This window comes from Panthera tigris, chromosome A1 (assembly GCF_018350195.1).
Source record: "Panthera tigris isolate Pti1 chromosome A1, P.tigris_Pti1_mat1.1, whole genome shotgun sequence".
Lineage (NCBI taxonomy): Eukaryota > Metazoa > Chordata > Mammalia > Carnivora > Felidae > Panthera > Panthera tigris.
In genome coordinates this window covers 38973830-38997326 of record NC_056660.1, presented here as the reverse complement: position 1 = coordinate 38997326, position 23497 = coordinate 38973830, and the positions used below count along the sequence as shown (strand labels likewise).

At 34.0% G+C, this 23497-nt stretch overlaps 1 long non-coding RNA gene across 1 annotated transcript in view; it reads right to left on the bottom strand.

Annotated features, from left to right (window-relative positions):
- Positions 1-23497, bottom strand: part of LOC122236545 — a 29370-nt gene that overhangs the window by 5521 nt on the left and 352 nt on the right. Inside the window, exon 2 of the long non-coding RNA XR_006214586.1 lies at positions 5491-5607. This is a non-coding gene — a long non-coding RNA (uncharacterized LOC122236545). The remainder of the gene's footprint in view (positions 1-5490; positions 5608-23497) is intronic.

Genomic DNA, 23497 nt, shown 5'->3' with positions numbered 1-23497 from the left:
GAATAAATGAGAAAGATTCAATCCTTAATTTTCAATTATTGAGACACAACCATCATAATTTTTAAATTGATATGTCATAAAAGTTATAAGAACCTTTCACAGTATATAATGAATTCCAGTCTATTATTGATTTGAATGTTTGTAACTACTAATTTTTCCAATATAATTGACAGAATAACATTCTCTGCTCCTAACCTTTTTATCAAAACCATTATTGGAGCTGAGTATTTGTAAAAATGCCAGCGCTGCCATTTAAAAGGCCAATTTCATGGCTTTATGAGTATATAATGTTAGTAAATTAGCATTATTTTCTTTATGTTTGATGCCTTTGCAATTATAACACACTATTTTGTCATTAGTCACATTTTAAAAATCCAGGTGACACATATTTTAAAGTTTACACAAATCATTGTAAAAATGTCCTATATATTAGGCTGTAAGAATCCAGGGTAAGTGATAAATATTTTAAACAGTCACTGAGACTGCTTAAATTTCACCATTTACTTCAATAGTTGAGAGGCTCCTTTGGCACATTAGGGATGGCAGGCGGCATATGAATCTTCGGCTTTGTATGCGTTATCAGACCATGTAGGACTGGACAGTAGATAACACATTTTCAGAGGCTATAACTTCCTCAGAATTATGTGGCAAATTATTTTTATTACTTCCAAAGCATTTCTATAATGTCATTTCTTGGCCTTTAACAGATTAATATTTTTATTTCCTCCATGTGAAGGGGTTGTGGGTTTGTATGTAAAATAAGTTGAAGTTAATTAGTGCAGCTAAACTTTAAGGAAGCCTGGGCAGGTGACCCAAGATTTGAAGGGTATTATGTTAATCATAATTTCCACAGCTTAAACCTCTTCGTTTTCCCTAAGATGTAGAAAATCTGTAGTGAAATAGTATAACAGAGATTCTAAAACACGATAATAACTCAAACATAATCATCATTTATTTGAAGCAGTATGTTGCTGACTGTCAAAGGTCAGGTCTGTCAATATCTCAAGAAAAGTATTTCTCTCAAAAGATGATTCCGTAAAGTAGTTAGTTATTGCATCTGGTGTTGATGCATTCCAACAAAAGTGGTTGTAAAATTATACTCTTATTGTTTAATGTTATAGAAACTAAGACACTAAGGGCAGTAAATAATAAGCAAATTCTCACAATGGACTAAGTATGCCAAAAACTTTTTTTATCACATGTGTATTTATTTCTAAGCAAGATGTTCTTCCTCTTTTTTTTTTTTAACTTTACAATACAGCTTTCATTCATTCATTCATTCATTCAGCAAGTGTTTCATATTATCTCCTATACATAAGGTACATTTGCAGATTTTGGAGACTGAGAAAAATATTTGCCTTCATGAAGTTTACTTGCAGCATAACATGGCAAAAAGATGAATAAACAAATAAGCAAATATGATTTAATTAATGGCTAGTTTTTAATGAGGTGGATAGGGAAGGTCCTTCTGAGTACATACCATTTAAGCAAGGATTTGAAGAAAAGATGAGTGAGTCAGGTGGAGAGCTGTGAAAATAGTGCTAAGCAGACAGAACGGCAAGTGCAAAGTCCCAGTACGGAAATGTGCCTGGTTTGCACCTACTGAGGATTCTCCTTATGATTGTTCTCTTGATAGAAACACATTTAATTTCATAATTAAATATTTACCAAAAGAAAAGACAAAAAAACAGGGAATATTGAAGTTAAAAATAACTGAGAGAGAGAAATAATTTCTAGAAAATTTAATAGTGATTTAAAAAAACGGTCTGCTGTAAGTCACAAAATTAATTGTCAGTGTATTTACCAAAATATTCTGTGACTTCATTTCAACTGATCTCACAAATGACATACCCCTTGCAAAGATAAAATCAAACTAAGATGCAAAGTTTATAGTTACATCAGTAACAAATCATTGGTTATGAATATATATTGTGTTATGTGGGAAAAAATGCCAAAAATACTTGTGTGTAGTTATTGGTTTAAGACAGACAGAGACAGAGACAGAGAGAGAGATGGGGGCAGAGGCAGGGCTGGTGGCTTCTACAGTGTTTGATGAAAATCCAAAATGTAAATATGCATTTAAATAGCTACAGAAGTCATTCCATCGCAGGTAAGAGGATAATGTCCATCATATATACGTTTACCTTTTTTCTTTATTTCTTGTGAGTGTCAGGTATACAGTATTAAGTTAATCAACTCATGAGGTCATTGTGTAATTGCCATATTGATCCAACCAAAGCATAACTAAATTATTTTAATACTGTAGTATTTTTATCTCTCTTTCCTACTTCCCATTATCTGCTCCTTCACATACTTAGCACTCACTCTGAAATAAAGTGTGAACATATCAGTATATATTCTTAAAAAACAGATACATACATTTATTGATTTATGTATGGTTATAATTAGTACCATATATGTATTTTTTAACTTTCATCTAATAATTTCACAGTCCTATTGAAGTTGTTCTATATAAACAAATTTCATTGATTTTTTGTGACATCGTGTTCCACAATTTGCCAACACTACCACATTATAGTCATTCAATCCTACGCTGATAGACTCTAGCCTGACTCCAAAGGCCCGCTACTATACCCTATACAAACATAACCACACCTATGCATGGCCTGTGTAAGAATTTCTCCTGCTTGTTTTCCGACGCAAATGAAACATGAATGATCCTATGAATCCACAACCTTACCTAAGTTTGTATTATTTCATATTCAAAATTTGGATTTAAAAACAAAATATAAAACAGGGGCACCTGGGTGGCTCAGCTGAGACAACAAAAATCATTATTCATAGGCTGTGTCTCAGGCTGCATGAGCGCATGTGTGTGTGCTTGTGTGCATGTGTGTATATGTGTGTGTGTGAGAGAGATTGGATAAAAAGACTTCTATCTTTCCTGAGCTAGGCTTTACTCCACATAATCATTTTACATTGCTATAGGATGAGACATTGGAACGATTTTCCAACACAAGTTCAGTCATGAACCTTTTACTCAAAATGATAAAAACCTCTGTAGGCATTTATTTCTGCATTATCTCTTCTCTATGCTAAAGTTGCTTTTACTTCCCTTCTTGCCATGAGAAGAAAAGCTTATGAATTCTGACCATAATATTAATGCAAATTTTTAGAGACAGATAATGGTGCCTCAGTTCCTCTACATCCTATCTCTACTATTTTTTTAATATCACTTATTCTTTTTTGCCCTTTACTTATCTTAAATCTCACATCCCAGTAGATCCAAACTCCAATCCTCTTTTCACAGGTAGATCATTTTTTGTTATCATGAATCCCATGTTGCACTTGCTTTACCCCCTTCGATGGCTTCCCATTACTGTTACAGTAAAATCTAGAATTGTCATGGTGTATTAGACCACACATTACCTAGCTCCTTGTTTATTTTAACCTCATTTCACTTCACTCATGTGTCCACACACAACACATCAGTTATACTAGTCTTTCTTTTCTTAAATATATACAGAAATGGAGGCAGTTTTGTGCATGCCTGTGTGTGTGTGTGTGTGTGTGTGTGTGTATTTATACATCTATTTTCTACCTCTGTCCATTAAGGGGCCTTACGAAAAATGGCATCCTGCAATTAATGAGAACATCTAGCATTTAAATATTGGTTTCTAAATACCATTTCCCAATAAAATGAACAAAATTCCAGGACTGTGGCTGGGAAAGTCCCAGATAAGCCTGGAACATCTTGGCATACCAGAAAATAAGAAATTTCTTTAAAAATGATAGAAGCATATCAAAAAATTACAGGAATCACTAGGAAGGATCTATCAAATGACCAAATAAGAGTTTTTTTGAACAAAAAAATAAACAACACTGCTATAGGATTATAATGCATAGAATAAAGTAAATATCCATGACTAAATACTGATACCAATAATGAAGCAAATGAATTAATGAATAAGAAAGAAGCATTCTTCCTTAGAGTAGAATTCAAATTAATGAATGTGGAAAGAATGATGGACATAGACAATCACAATTTGGCAAATACCAGTTATAAATGTTGGAAGGCAAGAATAATTGATGGATGTTAAATTAGGTGGGTAAAATGTATAAAGATGAACAGAATACTTTCATAGCCTCAAAATATCTCCCCACAAGATAGTGATTAATTACTAATGGAATACAGTAATTTATAGGAGAGAATCTTGAGAGGTACCATCTGAACAAAATTTAATATTACCAGTAAAAAGTGATAGGTAGTATGAACATTATGTACTTCCTGATATGATACTGTGAGAAGAGCAAAGCATCATTTCTTTACATTACTGCCAAAATTGCACAATTCATTCTAGTCTAAAGACACGTCATATAGATCCATATCAGGGGATGGTCTATGAAATAATCAGCCAGTGCTTTTCAAATGTGTCAAGGCTGTGAAAGACAAACAAAACTGAGAAACTGTCCCACACTGAAGGGCACTAAGGAAATGTGACAGCTATGAGCGATGTGAAGTCCTGAGTTAAACTCTAGATCAGAAAAAGTACATTATTGGAGCAATTGGTAAAATCTGAATAATATCTGTGAATAGTTAATAATACTGTAACAATGTTAATTTCTTAGTTTGATAAGTGTCCTATAATTATTTAAAATGTGAAATTAGGGGAACTGAGTGAAGGATATACATATATATACCATATATATATGGTTCTTGGAATATCATGTATATTCTTAGAATATCATTTTTCCAACTTTTTTGTAAGATCATATTACTTTTCTGCTTAAAATCATCTTACAACTTTCCACTTCACTCAGAGCAAATTATAAAATGTTTTTACCTGGTCTACAAGGTGCTCCACGATCCAGACCTAGCTACATATCTGATCAACCCCCTTCCATACTCACCTCACTGTTTTTACTACACTATCCTTTTTTTAAATTTCTCCTCCAGAATTCTAAGCCTGACTTGCCTAAAGGTCTTTGTGCTGTTATATCTGTCTGGAAGGCATTTCCCGAAGTACCTCAGTGGATCCCTTACCCTCTGAGATAAAATAATAGCCCCCTTTCCCATTATCACTTATTATCCATTTAACCAACTCTGTTTTGCTTTGTAGTATGTCTCATATTTTGACATACTTATGTAATCCTTATTAATATTTTTAAAATTTATTTTAAATAAGATCTATGCCCAACGTGGGGCTAGAATTCATGACCTGAGATCGAGAGTTGTATGCTCTACCAACTGAGAGAAACAGGCATCCCGTATTTTAAATTTTCATGTCTTTATTCAATGTTAAAAGCAACTAACTGATCAGACTCAGACTCCACTCATTAATAAGATTGGTGATTGAAAGATGGTGCTAATTTGTGATTATATTCCCAAACACCTATTATATCTAGATGATTATTTGTAGCAAATGAAATTTAAGTATACATGATATTTGTGTGTCTTCTGAATTAACAAGCACGTGTGCTGTCCTGAGAGGTGTGTTTTTTTGTTTGGTTTTGTTTTGTTTTTTTTACCTGTTACTTAGGGGAGAGGACTCTGAAGACCAAGAAGAGGACTGAGCCACAGTATGGAAGATCATTTTCCAAAAATAGCCAAGCGAAGACCCCTCAACCAGGAGGATTCTTGGTAGACTGTGACATAAAAACAAAATAAAGATTGACTGTGTTAAATTGCTGAGGATTTAGAATCTATATTTTACAACATCTAGAATTACCTCAATTATAATGAATAATAATGAAATGTGTTCCTTAAAGTTTAGCTATATCATTGGCTTAGTTTTTGACATGAAATGAAACAAAGTTTCTGATATAACATTCAAGGTTCAACACGCACTCACTAAACTACAGATCTAAGCAAAGAGGTTGGAAAGTGGAATGCTAGTTATGTCTCTTGTTTATCCTAGTCAAAGATAAACCTTTGACTTTTGAGCATTAAAACAATTCTCAGGCATGGAACTTGCTAAGGCCAGAAGCTGAAAAAGTTTGCAGCACCTCATGAAGGCACACTTTATTTACTTCATTAAAATATGTGTTTTATTTTTTATTTTTAAAGTTTTTATTTAAGTTCCAGTTAGTTCACATATAGTGTTATACTAGTTTCAAGTGTACAAATCAGTGATTCAACACTTCCATAGAACACCAGGTGCTCATCACAACAAGTACACTCCTTAATCCCCTTCATCCATTTAACCCATCCCCCACTTCCTCCCCTCTGGTAACCATCACATTGTTCTCTGTAAGTAAGAGTCTGTTTCTTGGTTTGGAAGGCACCCTTTCTTGCTACAGCTTTAGATGTTACAAAGGAGGATAATGCAAAAGGAAGAACTGCTCCCCTTGCCATCCAGAGCAAGGACTCACAGAGAAAAATGGATTAAAGAATTTCTACCAAAAATAAGAAATAATATCTACTCTAAAAGGTAAGGCTGTCATCCTTTGCAACTCAGATTTCATCATCCCTGTGAATAAGTGCTACGTGGTCCCAGTTCTTTGCTTTTCTCAAATGTGTTATTTGTTTTGTTTTAATTACAGTTTTACCTTGTCTCAGCTCCACTCCTGTATATTTGGAATTTTGGAGCTGCAGACATGTATCTATTCTAGCTCACACTTTGCCGGTTCAAGAAGAACCACATCCAGATCTTATGGAGACGACTTCTCATTACTTGGACCTTAAATCAGATGCAGTTATTAGAGGCAATTTGTGTTGTATTCTTTGGAGAAAGTACAAGACATTCTGTGTTTCAGAAGAAAAGTAGAAGACAGATTTGCTTATCACCATGGTGGACAGTGGCAACGACAGTTAGTTGATCATACGCATCTTGCTGTTTTCACAGGGTTTAATTTTGCTTGGAATCAGTTGTAAAGTCAGGAGTCCTATTCCCACGTCTTGCTCCCCATGTTGGGAACTTGAGCCATGTTCTCAATGATGGAACAAGAGCAAAAATGATTTGTCTCTTTCAATCTGAAGTAGTTAAGAGGATGCTGTACTTTCTCGATGTTCTCTTTCCCCATTGGTCAGATGAATGGAAAGTAACCCATGACTTTGAGGGATGCCTCTGGATGAAAGAAAACTGTTTGCTTGATTTAACCACGTGGAAGGCCCCAACCAGGAATACACTCACTGTTCAGTGACATAAATAAGAAACAAACCTTAAGCTGTTTAACCCATTAAGTATTTTAGATTTAGCTGTTACAGCAGCCAGAATTACCTGAACCACTCATCTATTAGAGTGTTAGTTTCATGAAAACTATTATGTTGTTGTTCACTGCTTTAACCACAACATGTAGAACAGTTACTCATTCTAAATGAATAAATGTAATAATGAAAGAGTAAAAGAAGAAAATAAGGAAGAAAGGAATGAATGAAAACAGAAGAGGACTAAATATATTTAATTCTATCAACTTTTTATTTTCCTATGTGAAAACATTAAAAAATAACAATAACAATATACCATTCAATATCAGTCACTGAACATGTTGTTATTATCCCAGTATTATAAGAACAACTAGCACTAAAATAAATCCCAGTTCTTAAAATTGCACGCATTTAATTATATGTGTGTATATATAGTTTTTTGTTTTTCCGTAAACTTGCCAATGGCAGATTTAAAATAAAACAAAACAGAACAAAACAAAACAGCCTTACTGAAAAACCTATGAGTGTGTGCAGTGCTATTTAGGACAGACCTTTTGCAAAGGCATCACACTCAGGATATTTTAGTGAATTAAGGGTAGACTTGGAATTCTTTACCTTTTAACAAAATGTGAAAATCTCAGCACATTGCCTGATATGTAGTAAGCATTACATCAAATTTGTAAAATTTTATTCACTTCCTATAATATTAACTAGTGAGGAAACAGCCCCTCTAATTTATTTATATTTTTATGGAAAATGAAAATTATATTCATGTATTACTTATTAAGTTCCATGTACATCTCATTTATCATATCATTTAAGAAACACAGGCACACAGTCACATAGCTAGTCTGTGGTACAGTGATCTTGAAACCTAAGTGTAGTTTTACCCACTATATCACTTAGCTTGAAGAGTTATTATGCTTCCATAACAGAATGAATGATAAGCTGTCTCTCTCCTAACTGTAATACAAAGGGTTGCAAACAGTTATTTTCCATAGTTCCTTAAACTAAGGTAAGAGAATCAGTTAAAGTTCATTCTAATATTGGTACATGATTACAAATTCATCAACCAAAGATGAAAATGAGTTTAAAAAAAAAGATTCTATTCCTCTACCAAGATTCAAAAATAATAACAATATATTTCTATCAGAAACCTAAAAGACAGTAAGACCTAAACAGTTTTGCAATAGAATTGCCGAATGTTTTCATCTTGAGGAAAAACATTTAAACTTTAAGATTATTAAGTAAACCTAAAAATAACTTTAACAGCAAAGAGAAAAGAATTAATTCTATACCCAAACACAGAAAGAAATGCACTGAATATTATTTTCCCTAAAATTCAAAACGATACTTTTGCTATTTGAAATCAATTAAAAGTAAAAAGTCACGGTTTTTATTTTATAAACCTGAAATAATTATAATGCAGCTGGGTAAAATATATCTAACTGTTGAAGCAATTTTTTTAATATAGAAATCAATGATTTTCCTCCAAAGGAAAGCATTAATCACACAATTATAGAAAATTAGATTATAAAATTTTATAACAAAGACGATAATTCTGAATCATAGAGAAACAGAAATTATTCACATCAAAAAGAATGCTTTCAGAAAACTCAGCATTCTGAATGTTAATTTCATAACATCAAATTGATTGAGGCATGACTAACGTAATAAAAGCTAAAGCAGAAAGCACCTAGGGCGTTAAGCATTAGAATCAGAGTGAGAATTGAAATAGAGAAGCAGATATACAGAGAATTATTGAAAGTATAATGTTCTTATCAATGCTACTGCAGAATTTTTTAATCTTTTTAATATAATAATCTCCTTAAAATATCTATGTTGAAATATATCATATAGGCAAGCATGTATGTGTGCATGGTATAATCTATAAATTTATATTTTAGAAAATTTATATTGCCAAGTTGTTACTTTGGCTTTATAGACCCTGCAATGAAGGTTAATATTATGTGGTATACAGTTCTCTGTGAAGAGAAACATAATTACCGAGCATTCTCATACTTACCATGACATAGCTTCATACCAGAATTAATTATTTAGTTGTTTTTACTAAAAATACTAGAATATGTTTAGCTTTAAAAATTACATAGACAAGTAAGGAAATACCTTTGTGTCACATAAAATATATTTCTAAATTCATTATACCTTGCAACACAATTAACTAGGCCAGTTATCTCACTGCCCCTGCTATATAATTTTTACATTACTTTTATACCTTATGTCATACAACCGTTCTTGACTGTAATGATCTTCCAATTTCTTGGGCAGTTTATCATCATGACAACAAAAAGTCAAGCTCTAAATTCACACATTCCATGGAGCCTTCTCTGAATTACCTCATTTATTTTGCTCAACTCTTTAGTGTTTTGTTCCAAAGAGTATTCTTCCAAAATAAATTTCTAATTAACTCTGAAATGGATTTTAACTTGCTTGAGTGCAAATTGATATCTTTATATGAGCACCTATACATTTATACATATATATATGCAGGTTGTACATAGTCTCTTTACTACCTGACCAGATTTCTGGTCCTCAGATAATTGCTTGGCATTTATTGGTAGAAACCAATTAAGTATTTATCAATTGGCATCATTCCCTTATTTCTTCTATTCCCTGAAGTTCATTAATATCCAGTTCTCAAAATATGCTATTTCTCACAAATCTGGAATTTTTCACACTTTTCTTCTTATTGTTATTATTTATCCTAGATAATTGTTCATAATTTATTTTGTGACTAAACACCACCAAAATGATTTTCAGTGATTCACTCAAGTATGTATATAGGTGTGCCTCAGAATTTATCAATTATAAGAAAGTGTACTCCAAGGAAAGGCAAATCAAAATCTTCAGGGATTTTGCTAGGAATTTAATTACATAATTTTTAAATAAAAGTATTTGTTTCATGCAAACTGAAGGGAGCAATGGTTAACAAATTTCTCTCAGTTGGTGATAAGAAGCTGAATATCAAGCACCAATTTTAAACTTGGAATTGATTTTTGACCAGGGAGGGGTTCTTCCCATGAAGAGAAGAAATGGATGCAATTCTGAGAAAGTTCAACATTTTAAGTTACCATAAAGGAATACATGTTTTAAAAATATTATTTTTTTAAAGGTTTTGAAAAATTTATTTAGTTAGAGAAAAAGAGCACGAGCGGGGGAGGGGTAGAGAGAGAAGGAGCGAGAGAATCTCAAGCAGGCTCCACGCCCAGTGTGGAGCCGATGCTGGGCTTGATCTCATGATCATGAGATCATGACCTGAACTGAAATCAAGAGTTGGATGCTTTATTGACTGAGCCACCTAGGTGACCCCACCACCACCAAATTATGATATTCTAGGGGCGCCTGGGTGACTCAGTTGGTTAAGTGACTGACTGTTGATCTCTGTTCAGGTCTTCATCTCAGAATTATGAGTTCAAACCCGGCACTAGGGTCTGCACTGGGTGTGAAGCCTACTTATAGAAAGAAAATTGTATATTTTAATAAAACGGGCATAACATAATTTTTGGAATGAGATGTAACTTAATTTGCAAACAATTACAAAACTTCTGACTCTACCTTTTAATTACTAGATGAACCTTTAGGAGCAGTGAAAGTCACTAAATTTCTGAGCTTCCAAATATTCCTTAAAATAAATGGGTGTCCCCTTCTTTTCTATATATGGTTACTGATTCAACAATATGTGATATGTGTCAACACTTGGAAAATAATCAACTAATGTTAGTTTCTTCTCTACAACCTGAACCATAATCTCCTTTAATAATAAACAAATGTTGAATATCTACTGTGTGTTTAGCACCGTGATAGGCCATGAAGACACAAATCTTAACAAGATCTATTCCTTTCTCATAAGAAGCTTATAAGCTTCTGACAACAGCAAATAGCCTTGAACAGTATCTCTAATTTCTATCTTCTCTGCTATCCAAGGATAATAACTACTTGTACTCATTTTTCAAATAGCAAATTATGCATATTTAGGTTATAACACTTACTAGATAATTTGGCAAATATGTATTAACTTTTCTGTACATCCCGATATTATGGAGGTTTCCACAGTAGAAAATTTGACTTACTTAACATGCATCCCTAGAAACTTGCATTGGTGGACACATGGCATCAACATCAAAAAATCAAAGATAATATTATCTAGATGAAGGAATAAATCAATATTTATGTCCTGTGAATTATACAGTCTCCAATTTAATGTTTACTTTATAGCAGGTTCTCAAAGTATTATTTTTTATCTTGTATTGCTTTCTTTTTTTTCAATTATAACTCCTCCATTATAGCCTGAAGAGATTTAAACGAAGTGATTGAAAAATCCCCAAATATGTAGAAGTTCCTTTATGTTCATTTTTTTCTATATCTACTCTCTAGGCATTTTCTCACATAACCTAAACTGTAAGGTTGTACCATTCACTTAATGTAAATTTTAAGAAAATATATTTATTAAAATAAAGTAGGTAAGTTTTAATAAAGTAAACACTTTTTTGCTCTAAAATCATAATAGAAAAAAAAGAAGAAGAAACTACAATGGATTTTATGTGAGGTAGAAAGAATAACAAACCTTCCAAAGATATCCATGCCTTAATCCCAGGAATTTTTAAATATGTTACTTAACATGGCAAAAACAAAACATACCAAACCAAACAAAGCAACAAATTACAGATGAGTTTAAGGTTAAGGACTTTAAGAAGCTACCTTGTTGGAGGAAAGAGGTCATGAATGAAGGAATGCGGAAAGCCTTTCAAAGCTGGAAAAGGCAAGGAAATCCCTGGTAGAGACTCCTGAAGAAATGCATCTGTACAATACCTTGATTTTAGTCCAGTGAGACTTGTGGGGGATTCTAACCTACAAAGCTATTCAGTGATAAATCTGGCTTGTTTTATATCACTAAGTGTGTAGAAATCTATTATGGCAACAATACAAAATGTATATATAGTTGTAAGACTCAATTTCCAGTTAACTAATTTTCCACACATGAGCAAATGAAATTTTGAGTCTCAGTAAAATTACAAATTCAATGTGAAATATAATTTTAGGTTTATACATTAATGATTAAAACTCAAATAATAAGCCCATGTATTTCATTGATTTACTACATTTAATAAATACTTATGGAAACAACTTGCATAAAATCTTGACTAAAAACATAAATAGATTTGGAGAGTTTATACCATGTTTCCTTGGGTGTAGTTTCACTACTATTAGAACTCTAATTCTTTTGCTCAACAAGGCTATCAAAGACTTAATTTGATTAAAATAACATTACTAAAAGTAATTTAAACTATTAGAAAATATAAGAATATTTAAAAGATCATTATAATATATAAGTGATACAAATTAAATGAATTTTAAATTAAGGCTTACTCTCTTTTTCACCCTAAGTTTCATTAAAGCCAAAATAGTTTAGCACTCTAAAACATAAAAAAAAAAAAAAAAAAGTTTGCCAACCTTAAAAAACCTCTTGCAAGGTAACAGCTGCATTAACAGATACTTTCAGTTCTATTTATAATGAAAGAATATGAAATTGCCTCCTGGAAAATTGATATTGGCTGTTCTGACTTCACCATTGTCTAGACATTTAGCATGGTTCATGAGGAACAAATTATTCTGAATGTTAAATTTAAACTTTCTAGTATTGATTTTTTTTTTTTTTTTTGCCAAAGAGAAATAGAAGAAAGGATATACAGTACATGAGACACATGGTCTTATTATACCTGCTTCCATTTCCATGTCTTTATCGTCCCACTTCCCTATCGTGGATTTACTGACAGTTTTAACCAAAGTATCAGTTTTAACATATTGTTTGAGTCAATATCATTAAATATGTATTTATGCTTAAATGAATGTGCTACTGGACAACTAAAGTATTAACCAAACTACTTAATAAACATCATATTCAATTCATGTGTACAATAAAAAAAGTAATGGTTAATTCAAATAGAAAATGAATCAAATTAAAGCTTATTTATAAATGATTAATAGAGTTTGGTGCATAGTTTGCCATATAATTTTATTCATTTGTTTACATATCCCTTCATTTATTCACTAGACAATATTTTAGGGGATAAATATCTGGGAATACATAGATAAGTGTGGCACCACTAACTGGGAGCTCTGCATGTAGCATAAGAGAGAACATCAAAACACAATATCCAACATTACCACAATGAAAAACCAAAACAAATCAACCCTACCATTATCACATAGTGTTCATATTCCCAATGCATTCAGGGTCAAGGACAGAAAATACCTATCACTGGAGATAAATGTCAATCCTTTTTTAAAAAGTTTTAAGACTTTTGGATGAAATCATATAAAATAGAAGGTTAAACAATATATTAGTGTGGAATAAAGGTTTTAAATTTGAAATTAAATATAAATTATTTATTAAAAATTTCTAAAGAATAATTTTGCTAAATATCCAACACAATAATAGCATCTAATAGTTGAAATATAGATGCACTAAGGGATAAAATTTGAAACATCCCTAGTATGCTCTGTGATGACTCTGAAGTTAGTAGAAATAAGATTATTCATTTTGTACACTACATTCAAAGCGAATATTGATAAACTAGAATTCTTTCTGTGGAATGCAGGCAGTATATTAAGTGCTCTTAAAAATTTATTTCACACACCAAAAAATGATTGGAAGAACTGGGTAGAGTTAACATTGAATATTTAAAATGGGCCAAATAACTCTCTTCAAATTTTTGGGAAACTGTCATTGGGATAATGGAATCCACTTAATCTATATTTCATCAGAGACAAAAGTAAGAAGAGAAGGCATAATCAATAAGGAGACTCTTCTCCTTAGTTTTTTTTAATGAATTTCTAACTAATAAATCTACTCTCCAAATGAACAGGAGGCTGCCTAAAGTAGTCAGCACCATGCTGAAAGAGTTCCCTGAGAGGGTCTGGATGCATTTTCATGGCAATGACATTACACAAGAAAATGATGATATGCTCTTCAATTTAACTTGAGAAAAACTGGGATTCCATTCATCACTGAAAGGCTGTTAGTTGGTCTCTGGTTAGTTCCTATAGATAAATATTGCTTTCCTAAATTTATTATACCTATTCTATACACTTATTTCAACATAACAAATGAGGGAGTAGTATCGGGTATGAGACATTTCAGGGGATTAATGGGTTATATTTTTTGCTCAGTGGAATCACGAGTATGCCTATCTATTTCTTATGCTTAGAACAAGTAAGCACAACTGTTTTTTAAAGAACTTTTGTCTCCTTAATTTTTCTACCCAAGAGAATGCTGAGATAGAGATAACTAAGAAAATATTAAAGACAAAACCTAAACTGTACCAGGGACACGAAGGAGGTTAAAAACCTCTCGAATCTTTGTCATTTTATTCAAGTGGTAAAAAGTTTTCATCTTCAGTTTGTGACTTTTTAATATTTATTATACCACCACAACAGCTCATCAATTGAAAGGAATACTTTTGGAAAGGTCCCTTAAAATTGTTAATAATAATATTAATGATCCTTTCCATAACAAGATGAGCTACTCGATTTTGACAAAGGGTGCATAGTTATTAAATTACTCCCTTATTCTTTTCCTCCTCCATACCCCATAACCACAAAAAGGCAAAGTCTAGAGTGTGATCAGTGTTATCAGCCAGACTTAAGAAATATATGAGAACAGTTACAGCCTTTGTGACTTTGGTAATGTCATTTTTATGGGTTAAACATCAATAAAAATGTGTATTTCATATTCTTAAATTATAATGCCAGCCATATTTTAGGTAACTCAATTAATTCAATTTTGTATTAGTTAAATAAGTCTACATTTCCATCAATAGCATGAATGATTATAACTTAAGGAATATATAACTTAATGAATACATTGTTAACAAGTTATTAATAAACATTACAATACTAACAGTGTGTTCTTTTCAGTCTTACTCCTAACAATTTCTACTGGCTTCTTGAGGGCCCTGCTTCAATATTTCTTTCTTTCTTTTTTTCTTTTTCCACACATACACTTGCAAACACATTTTTTTCTTTTTTCAAGTTTTTATATAAATTCTGGTTAGTTAAAATATATGGTAAAATTGATTTCAGGTGTAGAATTTAGTGATTCATCACTTATATATTAACATCCAGTGCTTATCACAATAAGTGCCCTCTTTAATACCCATCACCCATTTAGCTCATCCCCACCCACCTCCATCAAACTTCCATGTGTTCTCTATAGTTAAGTCTCTTATGGCTTGCTTCCCTCTGTCTCTCTCTTTTTTCCTTCCCATATGTTCATCTGCTTTGTTTCTTAAATTCCACATACGACTGAAATCATATGGTATTTTTCTTTCTCTGAGATTTTGCTTAGCATAGCTCCATCCATGTCCTTGCAAATGGCAAGATTTCATTCTGTTTTTTGTTTGTCTGAGAGAGAGAAAGAAGCAAGCAAAGGAGGGGCAGAAGGACAGGAACACACAGACTCTTAAGCAGACTGTGCACCCAGCAAGGAGCCCAGTGTGGGGTTTGATATCACAACAGTGAGATCATGACCTGAGCTGAAATCAAGAGTTGGACACTTAACTGAGTGAGGTTCCCAGGTGCCCTGAAATTTCATTCTTTTTAATGGCTGGGTAATATTCTGTTTACATATATATATATATATATATATATATATATATATATATAATAGATATAGATATAGATATAGATACAGATATAGATATAGATATAGATATAGATGAGAGAGAGTAGTATCAGGTAAGTGTGTGACATTCAGGGGATTAAGGGATATATATATCCATTATATATTATTATATATTATTTATTATACCATATATATATATATACATATATATATATATCCATTGTTGATTCGATATCACAACGAGATCATTACCTGAACTGAGGTTCCCAGGCGCCCTGAAATTTCACTCTCTCTCTCTCTCTCTCTCTCTATATATATATATATATATAATGAGAGTAGTATCAGGTAAGTGTGTGACATTGAAGGGATTAATTGATATAGATATATCCATTATATACTATATATATTATATATTATATCATATATAAATATATCCATTGTTGATTTGAGAGTCTTCTTACTCATTGAGGTAGGCCTATATTGCTATATACTTCCTTCTTATGTCCCCCTTTGCTGCATCCCAGAGGTTTTGGACTGTCGTGTTTTTAGTTTCATTTGCTTCCATGCGTTTTTTTTTTTTTTATTTCTTCTTTAATTTCCTGGTTAATCCATTTGTTCTTTAGTAGGATGTTCTCTTTTCTAAATTATTATTATTATTATTATTTATTATTATTGTTATTATTATTATTATTTTGTTTGAGAGAGAGAGAGAGAACAGGGGAGGGGCAGAGAGAGAAAGAGAGAGAGAATCCCACACAGGCTCTGCATCCAGAGCGAAAACTGATGTGGGGCTTCATCCCACAACTGTGAGATCATGACCTGAGCCAAAATCAAGAGTTGGATGCTTAACTGACTGAGTCACTCAGGTGCCCAGAGTAGGATGTTCTTTAACCTCCATTTATTTGTGGTCTTTCCAAATTTTTTTGTGTGGTTGACTTCAAGTTTCATGGTGTAATGGTCTGAAAATATGCCTGGTATGATCTCAATCTTTTTGTACTTGAGGGCTGATTTGTGACCCAGTATGTGATCTATTTTAGTGAGTGTTCCATCTGTACTCTAAAGGAATGTGTATTCTGATACTTTAGGATGAAAAGTTCTGAATATGTCTGTTAAGTCCCCCTGGTCCAGTATATCATTTAAAGCCAGTTTCCTTGTCGATTTACTGCTTAGATGATCTGTCCATTGCTTGTAGGTGGGGTGCTAAAGTCTTTGGGGTGCCTGGGTGGCTCAGTCGGTTGGGCATCTCACTTCAGCTCAGGTCATGGTCTCACCACTCGTTAGTTCAAGCCCTGCTTTGGGCTCTGTGCTGACAGCTCAGAGACTGGAGCCTGCTTTCAATTCTGTGTCTCCCTCTCTCTCTCTGCTCCTTTCCTGCTCATGCTCTGTCTCTTTCTTTCAAAAATAAATAAAAGTCTAAAAAAACAGGTCCCTTTCTATTATTGTATTATTATCAATAAGTTTCTTTGTGCTTGTTACTAATTGATTTATATATCTGGGAACTCAAATTGGAGGCATAAGTATTTATAAATGTTAGATATTCTTGTTGGATAGGCCCCTTAATTATGATATACTGCCCTTCTTCATCTCTTGTTACAGTCTTTGGTTTAAAATCTAATTTGTCTGGGGGCGCCTGGGTGGCGCAGTCGGTTAAGTGTCCGACTTCAGCCAGGTCACGACCTCGCGGTCCGTGAGTTCGAGCCCCGCGTCAGGCTCTGGGCTGATGGCTCGGAGCCTGGAGCCTGTTTCCGATTCTGTGTCTCCCTCTCTCTCTGACCCTCCCCCGTTCATGCTCTGTCTCTCTCTGTCCCCAAAATAAATAAAAAACGTTGAAAAAAATTAAAAAAAAAAATCTAATTTGTCTGATAGAAGTATGGCTACTCTGGCTTTTTCTTTTCTTTTTTTTTGAAATCTATTAGCATGATAGATGGTGCTCCATCCCCTCACTTTCAACCTGCATTTGTCTTTATGTATAAAATTAGTCTCTTGGGGGCACCTGAGTGGCTCAGTCGATTCAGCATCTGATTTGGCTCAGGTCCTGACCTCACAGTTTGTGAGTTTGAGCCCCACATTGGGCTCTGTGCTGACAGCTCAGAGCCTGGAGGCTGCTTCGGATTCTGTGTCTCCCTCTCTCTCTGACCCTCCCCCACTCACATTCTGTGTCTCTCTCTACCCCCAAAATAAATAAACATTATTTTTTTTAATAAAATGAGTCTCTTGTAGTCAGCATATAGATGGGTCTTTTTTTTTAATCCATCCTGATACCTTGTATCTTTTGATTGAGCATTCAGTCTATTTACATTTAGAGTAATTGTTAATAGATAAGAATTTAGTACCATTATATTACCTGTGGAGTTGCTGTTTCTGGAGATTTTTATCTGTTCCTATCTAGTCTTTGTTGCTTTTGGTCTTTCTCATCTTAAGTGTTCCTTTTAGTATTTCTTGCAGGGTTGGCTTAGTGGTCATGAACTCCTTCAGTTTTTGTTTGTCTGGGAAGCTCTTTATTTTTCCTTCTATCCTGAATGATAGCATTGCTGGATAAAGTATTCTTTGCTGCATATTTTTCCCCCTTCAAAATGTTAAATATATACTGCCATTCCTTTACATCCTACCAGGTTTCTGTGGGAATATCTACTGCTAGCCTCATTTGTATTTCCCTGTAGGTTAAGGATTTATCTTCCCTTGCTGCTTTCAGGATTCTTTCCTTATCTCTATATTTTGCAAATTGTACTATGATATGTCTCAGGTTTGGCTAGCTTTTGTTGAATTTGATGTGTGTTCTCTGTGCTACCTGGAGTTAGAGGACTGTTTCCTTCCCCAGATTAGAGAAGTTTTCAGCTAAAATTTGCTCAAATAAACATTCTGCCCCTTATCCTTCTTTTCTTCTGGGACTCCTATGATATATATGTTATTATGCTTTATGGAGTTGTTGTGTCCCCTAAGTCTTCATTTGTGATCCAATACTTTTCTTTCTCTCTCCTTTTCAGCTTCATTATTTTCCATAATTGTATCTACTATATCATTGTTTCCTCTGCTTCGTCTATCTTTGTTTTCATTGCATCCAGTTGTTTTTTGCCTTTTGGTCATAGCATTTTTTTTTTTTTAATTTCAGCTTTACTAGCTCTTAGTTCATTTATCTCTGCAGAAAGGTTTAGTGTCTTCCATGCTTTTCTCAAGCTTAGTTAGTATCCTTATGATTGTTTTTTTTTAAATTCTGGTTCAGACATATTACTTATATCTGTTCTGATTAGATCCTCAGCCCTGATGTCTTCCAGTTCTTTCTTTTGGGATGAATTCCTCTGTCTTGGCATTTTGCCTAGATCTCTGTCTACTGTGTGTTAGGAAAACCTGTTACATTTCCTGCTCCTGAAAGTAATGGCTATATTAAGAAGAGGTCATATACTGACCAGGATCTGGTGCTTCAGGAGTTTTTTTTTTTTTTTGGGGGGGGGGGTGGCATATGCTGTGTGTATTCTGCTGTTGTGTTTTGGCTGTTCTTTCCCTCAGATCAGATCTCTGCAGAGTTTCTCCTTGCCTGCAGTGTGGAGTGTTTGGATTTGGTCCAGTGTGTGGTGAGTTTTAATTAGGTGTGTTTTGGTCTGCTTGTTAGAAAAAGCTAGATCCTATTTCCCCTAGAGCTGACACTTTATGGCACTATATCATCAGTAGACTTGGTGTGTGCAGGGCAGGAGGGGGGTTGTGCTCGTATTCTGAGAGATGGATGGGCTTACTGCACAGGTTCTCAGGCAGACTTGCCTAGGAAAAATGCACCTGCAGTTGCAGTGGGGCGGGACTTGATGTAAGCAGCTCCAGTCTCCACTGGGTGGCATTGTGTTGCTCACTGAAGTTGGTCAGTGCTGATGGGCAAGGGGGGAAATTGAGTTGCCTCATGCTCTAGTCCCCAGAGTGAGGAGTTCGTGCCCACCACTGTTCAGGAAACCCTAACAGAAAAGCAGTTTCCCCTCTTTTGTCCCTAGCTTTTGTCAGAACCCTGTCTTCACCCTATCTGTGTCCAAGCCATCCCTCTGCCATAACAAAACACTCCTGTGTTTTAACTCAGGCTCATGACTGGTTTTCAAAGCTCCAAATTTTAGGGACCAGGTGCAGCACAGACCCATGCTGATCCTCTAAGGGGAAGGTCTGATGACACTGTAGCTGGTGCTGGTTTGTGCCAGAAAAATAGTTGCATAACTGCATGGTGCTAGGAGTTTGTGGTAAGGTGCAGCCAAAAGCTGGGTAGCTGCCTTCAGCAGACGCCTCTGCTGCTATGCTAATTAATGGGTCCACTCGATGTTATCTGCCTTCTCTTTTGTCCCCTGAGAGGCAGTACTACCTCTCCCAAATGCACACCAAGAAGGAGAACTGTTTTTCCCTGTGTGACCAAGGGGATCCTCAGACCATACTACCCGCTCCTGGGTCTCTACCCTCTTTCTCCACAGGAGCACCTCTACACCCACCAGACACAACCCTAGCAATTGGGGCAGGGGTCTTCTAAAACTTCAGACTTTGAGCTCCACTGCTTATAAAAATTTGCAATAGTAAGCCCCTATCCTTTTCAACTTCTCATTTACTTGTCCCTGAATTTCCTGAGTGACTACATTCCAATATTAATTAAATCATTTGCTTATGTTTCTATTATTGTGACAATATAAATACTGTACAATATTGAGAGGCTACGTTTCTTACTCTCAATGGTGTCTCTGCTCCCTTAACATTTTTTTGTTTTTAATGTTTATTATTGAGACAGCACAAGTAGGGAGGGGCACAGAGAGAGGGAGGACAGAGGATTCGAAGTAGGCTCTGCGCTGATAGCCGCAAGCCAGTTGTGGGGCTTGAACGATCATGACCTGAGCTGAAGTCCCACGCATAACCAACTGAGCCACCTGAATGCCCCTAACATTTCTTTTATCATGGTAGTAGTTTTCTTGTTCCTCTCTCATTGGAGAGTTTTTTGAAATGCTAGTGATACTTGTGGTCATTTAACTGACTTCATATTTAAAAGCCAGAACTCAATGTCTGATTGAAAGTCTGCTTTCAGAGGAAAAACACAAGTACTTTCAGGGTACAGTGATAGAGTGAGGGAAGTTCTTTTGTCAAGAGACCACCAAATACTACTGCATCTTTGAGTGCTTTCCTTTGTGATTCCAGCTGTCTTATGTCTGCAGGCCAATCTCTCAGGTGCTGTTATTCAGTATAAGTGACTGATTTTTTTCTCCTGTTCATCATATAGAACTTTACATATCATCAGAATCTACAGCAGGACTGTTCGCTGCAAGTTTTAAGCCTGTTTTGTGACTGTAGGAAGCCAGAAGCTAATTGGTTCACTTCAGTCACTTGGATGGCTGCCTATAAGTCATTTATATTATTGCATCTGTCTTCTATCATCCAACATTTTTTGTAATTATTTGTTTACTCTGTTTCATAATCCTATTGTTCCCTGTGTACTAATAATATCTTCAACTTTATTTTCAATTTAGTGGAATTTAAAGAGGGAAAATAATATATATGTCAAATTGTCATCATTAATTAGAAGTTAGATTCCTTTTCGACCTTAAAAGCTCACATTGTACAAGGACAGAAGACAAATCAGGAGAAGACAAGGGACTACTTATTTGATATATGGCTCTTAATAAACACAACTGTGGATGTAATCACAGATCTTCTCCACTCAGAGGAACCTTTGCTTAGCAGTTTAAAAAGCCTTATCAAATTCATATCAAAATTAAGTTAGTTTTAAAAAATTAATATCCTTCTTATACTGAGTTATATGCATACCACATAACAACTTAAGTATGTGCTATTGAATCGCATAATATATAAAGAATATTAATATAAATCATAAGTAAATAATGTAATTGCTTAAACTACCCAACTCGACTTCAAATGGAAACACTTATTTGCAAAAGAGGAGATACATCCAATTCAAGCTATTATTTTTCTGTCTTAGTCTACAAATATAAGATAAAAAATAGATAATACAATTCATTTACAAAAAAATATTGAAGAAAACTCCTGACAATATTACAGTAACCAGTGGACGGGGCTTCAGAAGTTATGTGAATGAAATAAAGTTCTTTTCCTATAATGGCTTAAAAATTTACTAAAATTGAAAATGTAGCTAGTTATTATGGAATATTAATTTGTGACAGTATGGTATATTTACAGATAGAATTAAAGTCACAGAAAGTGAATATTTCCACTAGTGAGTAGCATTTATATTCTGAAGAATAAAGTCTAAACATGAATAATAATGTTTACAAGCCATTCTAGACCATTTCTTTTCTTGGAAGTTCATTCTTCCAGAGTATTTTGTTTCAGCTTCCTGCTGAAAGCCTTGCAATGTGGTTGACCCTTCTGTAGGTATCTCATTCTGCTGCTCTGAGCTGCATGATCATGAGTAATGGCAACTGGGGATTTTATCACATGATAAAATACTATATCATGTGCAAGTTGTCCAGCAGATGATGGAGGCAATAAAAAATAGACTGAGATTAAAAACTCTACGCATTCTCCTGCATATAAGTCTATCTGACTATAAAACAAGTAGACCAAGACAAAACAAAACAAACAAAAACCCCTGCATTTCTACAAAAAATTCATTATCTAGAAAAAATACATCACCTTCTTATCTTCATTCCATTTTGAGGATGAACTGGATGAATCTGTGACTCAATAACTTAACTTGCCCTGGATGAAAGTGATGCCATGAATCCTGATGACTGACTCATATTTAATTCAATTTGAATCAGTTCAACAAATATTCATTGCATGCCAAGTACAAGGCATTAGACAAGTCCTTTTGGGACGTATGTTGGTGAATAAAATGTACAATGATAAATAATGAGATACCATTTCCTCCACCAAAGGAGATGAAATATATTTATGTATATGGCAATATGAAATGTAATAGGTGTTGTAAAAAAACAAAGGTTTGGAGAATATGGAATTATGTAAGTAAGGTGTACATCAACATAAAGGGAAAGGCTTCACAGGTATATCATCTACCTGGATGAGCACAATCAAGGAATTAGAATACTGACTATGACATCATCTGAAGAGCTTTTCTAACTTATCACCTTACCTTATAAAGGTAATAAAAAGTAAACAAATAAAACAATTGTAAATGACTAGTTGCATTGTACTCATGGTGTTGCGTCAGAGCTCTGATAATTAATTTGGACTTTTCATTTTAACATTGCTAGTATGGTTTAGGAAATCACAGTGTTACCATGGCACTTGTAGAAGTTGTCATGGGAACAATTTAAAGTGGCACTTCCCTCTACTTTAAAGGATAAAGGAAAGTTTAAGAATTGTGTAGAGGGTTTTTTATGACCTCAGCAACAAATAGGAGCTATTCAGAAAAAGAACACAAGGGAAAGGACCAGATGGAACTTGTTCAAAAACCAGGAAAAAGAAAAATCATAAAATTTTCTGCAAACTGCAATGTAATGCTGGATGGGGTGAAAGCATAAAGGTTTTATAAAGCTTTTTAAGAAATATGAACATTTTTTCAAGAGGGAGGATTTTAAGTGGAAGAAAATAAATGATGAGGCTTTTCTTCAGGAAGGAACATATGCATTTGCCAAATACTGTAATATAGTTCAAGGAATATCATTATGCACAGACAGATTTAGCAATACTGTGAATAAAATATTTTCCAAATTTATTGACAGTGAGTTTCAAATATTGACTGTAATAGGTATAGTTCTAAAGCACTCAGATTAATAGCATTTAGTTGTAATCATATA